Raw genomic sequence first — 9299 nt, 5'->3', positions numbered from 1 at the left:
CGTGGGGAACTCTGACCCGCAGGCATCGGGCATGCCTGGGGACAAGTCCCCTTCAGTCTGGAGGAGAACCACACAGGGACAGTTCAAGTGCCATGTGCAACACTACAGGAACATTCATGGACACACACAAATAACTGCAAACATTTGACCACTCACAGCAACACACACAGGGACACTCACAGGGACACACCCCCACACACACCCCTGCCCCCCCTCCACACACGTGGGAAGGAAAAGTGGTGATGCACAGGGAGATGAGGGTGGAAGGCGTCCTAGCCATTTCCTGCCCTGGTCTGTCCCATGTTACCCTAGAATTCCTCCGGAAAAATCTCCAGAGGCGTCGGTGGCGGAGGCCAGGGCGCACAAAGCATGGACACAGGCGCCCCAGGAACCCTCTCCGCCCATCACTCAGGCCTGAGCCTCGACCACTTTGCCAGCAACAACGAAACATCTTTGCAATGGACACGATCCACACAAGTGCACTCTCCGAGGCTTGTGTGGACTGTGAATTCCTGGGAGGACCCCGGGGTTCTGAGTCCTCTGAGCCATTGTGATGTCACCTCTGCACAGCTCTTCCCTTGAGCCCTTGATTATGACCCAAGCTTTGCAAGGTGCCCTGTTCAGGCCTTTTTCTGCCTTGCCCAGGCCGACCACTGGCCATTGTGACCCAAAGCCCCTGGACCAGTGGCCCCTCATAGAGCTAGGTCAGAGGCTCTGGCTAAAGGGGATCTATCAAGGTGGGGTCTTAAGCACACAGCCTTGCCCTATCCAGATGTGACCCTGGATAGGAGAGGATGACTCTCACCACTCCAAAGACTCCCAGAACTCTCAGGGATTCAACCTCCTGATTCAACCTCCTGTGTGTCAGAAAGTGACACACATCTCTGAGGGACTGCCTTGACAGGGAACACTTGCTAGGAGATCAGATGCACTGAAACAAACGCAGCTCCACCAACTCTTCTAGTCCTGCAGAAGGGTTCAGAAAATGCTACTTGATGGTTGACCACGTGCTCCTCTGCTCCACAGATAGATGCAGGTAACTGAGCCTCAGAGATCGTGCCCTGGGTCCTAGAACCTGCCGCAGCCCTCCCACGACCCACAGAACCAAGCCCTCTATGTCCTTTCTGTAGACAGCCATGGAGCTAGGGCTCAGACTCACTGGAGCCTGTAGGTGCCCAATTCTGAAAAGCCCTCCCCTGGACCTAGCCTGACCACAGCACCTGACTTCGGAAAAGTGAATCCCAGTGTGGGAGCTCCATTACCCAGTAGATTGAACTTGTGATTTGGGGTGACTCTGTGCATTCCACATTGCTCTCTTCTTCTAGCCGGCCTCCCCTCACAACTCCTAATGACTCATCTGACACAGTCATGGCTGTCCCCTGGGCCAGACTCTGGTTTAAAGATGCACCAATGCCATCCAACAGATAAGAGAAAGAAGAGAAAAGAGACTAAAGGAAATAATAGGACTGAGATTCAGCAAAGCGGGTCACTCTCATTGTCCCCCTTTCTGTCTCAGTACTATCAGTGCCACCATGAGTGCCTCCTCCAGCCAGGAAAGTTGAGGCCTGGTTACGGCATGCCCCAGTGTGGGAACACAGGTGATTGCACTTGCTCTTTGTGTGGTTCTGTATCGGGGTGGCTGAGAAAAAGGCTGCGTTGCCATATGGGCAGCTCCGGCCATCCCCAGACCCTGTGTCCTATCTTGACCGAGCACATCCAAGCTGTCTTCATCTACCCTGACTCCTAGCTGGGACAGAGAGCTCGTGGTTCCTTCTTGGATTTCTTTCCCGCCTCCATTACTTCCTTGGCAGTGGTTGTAACTCCAAGAGAGATCTTAGGTGTGGTGACTGGATGGGGGGCCTCCTCCTTGTCCATGCACAGGACATGGGCCTCTTGCATGGAGGCAGTGTCAGGGTAGCCTAGATGTCAAGCACACCGGAACATAGCCAAGCTCCCTTTAAACACTGTATAGACAGCATTGGATAGCTACTTCTCATGCTTTCTTTGACGCTCAAGACTGCTGTGCCTTAGAGCTTAGGGGCCACCCCTCTTTTTCAGCACTAATGAATCTGGGAGATGTGTGTGCCTGTGCGTGCAGAGCAGAGATCATCCCCCTTCTGCTTCACTCATCGGCCAGGACACAAGCTGGGCCCACCCTTCTGAGCATCCACTTCTCCCTGCTTTACCACAAGCCCCACACTCATCATGAGCAATGAGGGCTCTCCCTGAGCCCATATCTAAGCCAGGAAACTGAGAGTCTGAGAAGTCCAGCAGAGGGTGCGGCCGTCCTTCCTGGATGGAGGGTGTGGGTCCTGCCCTAACCTCAGTGACTTGAACAGTTCCCTTGTCTCAGAAGGTGCCTCTGTTCACCAGTGGCCCACAGGACCCAGCTGAAGGTCTAGGTTGATGCCATTGACTGGTGAGGCAGCTCAGGAAAATCTGCAGTGTGGCCTACTTGGTCACATCCTCAGTCCCCAGGGCTGTGAGGCGTTCACAAGGCAGTCTTCTGGCTGATGGGGCCTGGGTGTGTATGAGCAGGAACGCTTGGTCAATTTCAGACAGGCTGGCTTCGCGGGCCTGGAGCTGGTTTGCGGCATGATGTTCAACAATTTGGGGAAGATCCTTTTGTCAGGGCAAAAGGACAGTGAGCCCTGCTTTGGGACCTTCAACAGCCTCTTGCTGTTCTCCTTGTTCACTCACGCTTCTCCGATTCTAGATTTCTCGAACCCCAAGCACACAATGAGCTGTACCTCTACTCCTGACTCCTGCTCCCCAGTTAACCTCTGTCCACGAGTGTCGTGTCACCTAAGTGTAGAGTGTACTCCTGCCTAGATTCTGGTTTCTCTTTCACATTCATTAGCCTCCCCAGGGCTCTGAGTTATTTTCTGGCAAGATGAAAACACATGCCACTGTGACACAGAACTGGAGTCTGAAGATTTAACGGCTTACCCCAAAGGTACTGATACATTAGGTGGTGAGGCCAGGATTCTGACTGAGGCCATCTGATCTGAAGTTCAGGTGAGAGGACCAAAGGTTGGGGAATGCCCTGATGCAGAGACATCCCAGGCAGGAGTGAAAATACCTTCACCAGACTATTTGTCACCACTATTTAGGACCCCTATTGTGTACTCAGGAGGACTCATAGCTCCACCAGAACTGTTTACTATTTGGCATTTAACCAATGGAAAATGACTTAGTCTCCTTTGCTTCCTACTGAAAAAATTGAAGGAGGCTATTTGGTGAATAAAAAAAATTAGGCTTCTGTAATTAGTGTTTAAAATTAGTAGTAGTAGTAGTATTTGATTGTGAGGATTGAACTCTGGGCTTGGGTATTGTCTCTGAACTCTAAAGCTCAGTGATAGTGCTCTATCACTTTGAGCCACAGCACTTCTGGTTTTCTGGTAGTTAATTGGATATATTTATCCCATAGTCTTTTGTGCCCCAGCTGTCTTTGAACATCAGTCCTCATATCTCAGTTTCCTGAGTAGCTGGATTACAGGTATGAGCCATTGTGCCTGGGAAAATGATTCTTAAAAACCTAAGCAGAGGGCCAAGACTGTGGCCTAGTGGCCCAATATGTACAAAACCCTTGGTACCACATATACAGAAAAGGCTGGAAGTGGTGGCTCAAGTGGTTGAATGATAGCTTGAGCAAAAAAAAACTCCAGGATAGTGCTCAGGCCCTTAGCTCAAGCCCCAATAGTGACAGTAAACAAAAACAAACAAACAAAAAACTAGACTGCTGGAGGCTCATGCCTGTAATCCTAACTACTCTGAAATCTGAGACCTGAAGCCTGAGGTTCAAAGCCAGCACAAGCAGGGAAAGTCTATGAGACTCATATATCTAGTTACTCAGGAAAAGCTGAATGGCACTGTGGCTCCAGTGGGACAGTGCTAGCCTTGAACAAAAGTAGCTTAGGAACAGCACCTAGGCCAAGAGTTCAAGCCCCAGGATTGGGGGGGGGAAAAACCAAAACAAAAACCCTAATGGGAAAGAAAAGTCCTTGATTAGGGACACTGAATTTGATGTCAGAGCTTTTCCCGGTTTACCATTGCTGTCTGTTAGTAAAACTCCTGGCCCTATGTTCAGGGTTTTTTTTTTTTTTGGTTTTATTTTGGTGGGTCATGGGGCTCGAACTTGGCCTGGGTGCTGTCCCGAGCTCTTCAGCTCAATGTTACTACCGTACCCCTGTGCCTGCACAGTGTCCCTGAGCTCTTCAGCTCTAGGCTATCACACTATCTTTGAGCCAGACTGCACTTCCCTTTTTCTAGAGGTTAATTGGATCAGAATCTCTGGTCCTTTTGTGCTCTCAGCTGGCTTTGAATCTTGATCCTCAGATCTCAGCCTCCTGATTTGTTAGGATTACAGGCTTGAGCCACCTTGCCAGCTGGTTTTGTGCATTTCTTGCTTGATATTCAGTTTTTGGATCCATTCATCGGTGTAGGCCAACTTTGGGCTTTGAGATCCTCAGATCTCAGCCTCCTAAGTAGCTAGGATTCTAGGTACCACTGGTGCCTGGCAAGAGCTCTGGACCTGGGCAGTGTTCCTGAGCTCTTCAGCTCAAGGCTAACACCCTACTGCTTGAGCCATAGAGCCACTTCTTGCTTTCTAGTGGTTAATTGGAGATGAGTCTCAGAGTCTTTAGTGCCTGGGCTGACTTTGAACCTCGATCCTCAGATCTCCCGAGTAGCCAGGATTACAGGCATGAGCCACAGCCCCCAGCTGAGAATTGACTTTTATGTGCCATCTTAAAAAGGAATCCAAGCTTATTTTTCTCCCATGTGGATTCCCTCTACTCCTTCACTGACTGCATCTTTGTTTAGCGTTGATGAGTGAATATATGTGGGTCTTCATCAGAGCCTTCTACTTTTTAATCTTTTTGCCTTTGCTTTCTTAGTACCATTTTTATTATTATTTGCTTAAATAATTGATGACACTTTTCTTTCTAACTACCCGATTTTTTTCCCATTTAGTACAGTCTCAATCTGCAAGAAAAAGTGTCCCTGAATAGGGATGATGTCTGCTGGAGGGTTTTTAAAATGCCTTTAATCAGATAAACATTCCCATCAATACTAGTAAATTAACTCTTTTCTTTTTTTTCTTTTTTTTTTTTTGCAGTCCTGAGGCTTGAACTTAGAGCCTGAACACTGCCCTTGGACTTTCTCAAGGCCATTGCTCTAACACTAGAGCCACAGCACCATTTCCAGCTTTTTTGTATGTATATGGTACCAAGGAATCGAACCTGGGTCTTCATGCATGCTAGGAAGCACTCTACCACTAAGCCAAGCTCCCAGCCCTGACACATAAATGAAATCTTAACTAAAATCAATAACATGCCAGGTGCAGTGACCACTGCTGTAATCCTAGCCACCTAGAAGACTGAGATCTGATGATCTTGGTTCAAAAGCCAGGCTCTTATCTCCAATTAGCCACTAGAAGTTGGGCTGTGGCTGGCTCATGGGCGCTAGGGCAGTAGTCATGAGCTGAAGAGCTCAGGGACAGTGCCTAGGCTCAGAGTTCAAGCCCCACAACAACAACAATCAAAAAACAGGTTTGGACTCAGGGCTTTTGCTTGCCTGCCAAGCTCTGTACCACTTGAACAATTCCTCTGTACCTTTTTGCTTTAGGTTAATTTTCAGATCAAATGTTGTACTTCTTGCTTAGGTAGCTTTGGATTGTCATCCTACTTACACCTTCACATAGCTGGGATTATAGATGTGAATCCCCATGCTCAGCTTATTTGTTGAGATGGAATCTCACTTGTGTGTGTGTGTGTGTGTGTGTGTGTGTGTGTGTGTGTGTGTGTGTGTGTGTGTGTGTGTGTGAGTCATGGAGCTTAAACTCTGGCCTGGGCACTGTCCCTGAGGTTTTCAGCTCAAGGCTACCACCCTAACCCTGGGTCTTAGCCTTGTCCCTGAGCTCTTGAGTGCAACGCTACCACCCTACCCTTGAGCCAAACCCCACTTCCTGTTTTCTAGGGGTTCATAGGAGATAAGAGTCTCAGGTCCTTTAGTGCCAGGGCCAGCTTTGAACCTTGATCCTCAGATCTCAGCCTCCTGAGTAGCTAGGATTACAGGTATGAGCCACAACCTTGGCTCTCACTTCTTTTTTACCAGCTGCTTGAAACCATGATCCTCCCCGATAATTGGGATGAGCCATTGTGCCCGAAACAAAAAAAAAGTATTTTTTGTCTTGATTTTGGTATAATGAAGTTTAAATATGAAAAATCACATTTCTTCTACTTTGCAACATGTTTAGAGACATTAAATTATAGGTATATACAGACAGTTACGGCTGTGGCCTTGACTGGTTGAGGACATGGACACCAACAGCATCTGAAATGCTGTCAAGGCAGAACATTACCAATAGCAGTGAAAGCTTATAAGTGGCACTCTGACTCAGAATGTTACAGCAGTAGTGAAATAGTTCAGGGACAGCACCCAGGGTCTGAGTTCAAGTCCTAATATTGACCCCCCCACCAAAAAAAAGATGAAATATTTGACTGATGAGAAAGTTTGCTGGACACAGTGGCTGATGCCTGTAATCCTAGCTACTCAGGAGGCTGAGATCTGAGGATAGTTCAAAGCCAGCCCAGGCACTAAAGACCAGGAGACTCATCTCCCGTTCACCACCAGAAAACCAGAAGTGGCGCTGTGACTTCAGGGGTAGGGTGGTAGCCTTGAGCTGAAGAGCTCAGTGACAGCTCCCAGGCCCCCAAAAAGAAAGGATGTGGCTTAGTGTTAAGAATACTTGCCTAGCACACATGAGGCCCTGGGTTCGATTCCTCAGTACCGTATAAACAAAAACTGGATATGATGCTGTGTGTCAAGTGGCAGAGTGCTATCCTTGAGCAAAAACTGAAACTACATCACTCCAAAAGCCTATACTCTGCTGTATACAGTCATTAGGTGTAAGCCACCAGCGTGTGACAAATACTCTTAATGCTCTTTTTTTCCCCCCATATGCTTTGGTACAGATGGTCATCATGTCTGAATACTAAAAATAACACACACACATATATATGACTGCGTTTGAAAATGGCAGAGGGAAATAACAATGAAGAGATAATTCACTTGAACAACTTTCACTGCCACAGGAGACAAGGTAAGTTGTTTATTCTACTTGGCCAAGAATCTAGCCTGCTTTAGAATCCAGAAGTATTTTATTTTTAGATCTGAGAACATCAGGCATAAAAAGCATTTGTTAGACTAGTAGTGTGCCAGCTTACACATATAGTCATGAATGAATTTTATCAATCCTCCCTCATACCGAGCATGGTGGCAAATGCCTAAATTCCCAGTTACTCAGGAAGCAGAGGTAGGAGACCAGTGCTTTGAGGCTAGCCTGGGAGAGGTTAGTTAGAACCCCAAGAGACAAAGCATGGTATTATATGCTTGTAGTTAGCTACTCAAGTGGTAAAGGTAAAATCATTACCCAGCTGGGCGAGCTGGCTCACACCTATAATCCTAGCTACTCAGGAGGCTGAGCTCTGAAAATCATGGTTCAGGAGTCAAAGCCAGCCCAGGGACTTTAGTTAGTGCCTCTTCAATTAACCACCAGAAAACAGGGGAAGTGGTGTTGTGGCTTAAGGGGTAGGGCAGTAGCCTTCAGCTGAAGAGCTCAGGGATAACGTCCAGGCCCAGAGTTCAAGTCCCATAACCACACACACACACATACATAAAAAGCATGACCCCAGGCAGCCTGGACAAAAGTGTTAGATCCTTTCTATAAACAAACTAAAGCTAAAAGGGCTGAGGCATGGCTCATTGGTACTGCATTTGCCTAGGAAGGAAGAGTCCCTGTGTATACCAGCCAGAAAAGGAAGAAATGAAATCTTACATAAGTAGATTAATATGCTAGTAATCCAACCTGTGAGTAGACAGTCATTGGATCTATAGAGATGGGATTAGGAGTGCTCCTGTGAGCTTATTTTTCCTACAACAGTTATAGGTACTAGTAAGTTTGCTTGCCCTCACGTGATACTTCTTTTCTGTGTTTTTTGTTGTTGTTGTTGTTTCTCTCCCCTCCCCCCACTTTTCACACCTGCTTTCCCTCCCTCCCTCCCTCCCTCCCTTCCTCCCTTCCTCCCTCCCTTCTTTGCATCTTCCTCCGTTTCCTTCTTTTCCCCATGCCAGGGCTTGAACTACAGGATTCTCCTTCTTGCTCAGCTTCTTTAAGCCTGGTGTTCTACCACTTGAGCCACATCTTTGTCCTGGCTTTTTTCTGTACATGGAATGCTATGGACTTTCTGGCCTGGAATGACATCAAATTTTGATCCTCCAGATCTCAAGTCACCTGAGTATCTAGAATTATAGGTTTGAGATCACTCAACTAGTTTCGATTTTTTTTCCAGCCCTGGCTTGAACTCAGGGCCGAAGCAATGTCCTTGGGCTTTCTCAAGGCCAGCACTTTAACACTTGAGCCTCAGCACCATTTCCAGCTTTTTCTATGTATGTGGTACCGAGGGATTGAACCCGGGTCTTCCTGCGTGGTAGGCAAGCACCCTACCACTAGGCCAAAGTCCCAGGTCCCAAGTTTGGTTTTTTTGAGACAGGGTCTCACTATGAAGCATTGATTAGCCTGGAGTTTGGCCTAGTGGCAGAGTGCTTTCCTAACATGCACGAAGATCTGGGTTCCATTCCTTGGTACCACATACATAGAAAAAGCCAGAAATGGACCTGTGGCTAAAGTGGTAGAGCTCTATCCTTGAGAAAATCCAAGGACAGTGCCCAGGCTCTGAGTTGAATCACTGGAACTGGCCAAACAACAAACAAAACAACAAAAACATTCTTAGCAGCTTTGTAATATGACATTCAGGGCAAGACTCAAAGCAAGACAGAACCTTCAACTGTTTTGTTGTTGTTGTTGTTGTTGTTGTTGTTGTTGGTGGTGGTGGTGGTGGTAGTTGTGGTGGTGGTGGTGGTGGTGATGGTGGTGTGTGTGTGTGTGTGTGTGTGTGTGTGTGTGTGTGTGTGTGTGATAATTGCTGTCCTTAGAATCTCTGCAGCTCAGTAAATGAGATCATTGATTTGGGGGGGGTTCTTTTTTGGTGTGGGGGGAGTCCTAGGGCTTGAACTCAGGGCTTGAACATGGATGGTCCTTGGGCCTTCTCAAGGCTAATGCTCTAACACTTGAGCCACTGTACCACTTCTGTCTTTTTCTATGTATATGGTACTGAGAAATCGAACTCAGGTCTTTGTACATGCTAGGCAAGCATTGTACCACTGGGTTAAACTCCTGATCTTTTTCTTTTTTCTGGTGGGTCATGGGTTGCTATGTCTGAACTCTTCAACTCAAG

Source organism: Megascapheus bottae, chromosome 3 (genome assembly GCF_031878675.1).
Source record: "Megascapheus bottae isolate mThoBot1 chromosome 3, mThoBot2.hap1, whole genome shotgun sequence".
NCBI lineage: Eukaryota > Metazoa > Chordata > Mammalia > Rodentia > Geomyidae > Megascapheus > Megascapheus bottae.
The sequence above is the reverse complement of the archived record's forward strand: the minus strand, read 5'-3'. Positions refer to the sequence as shown.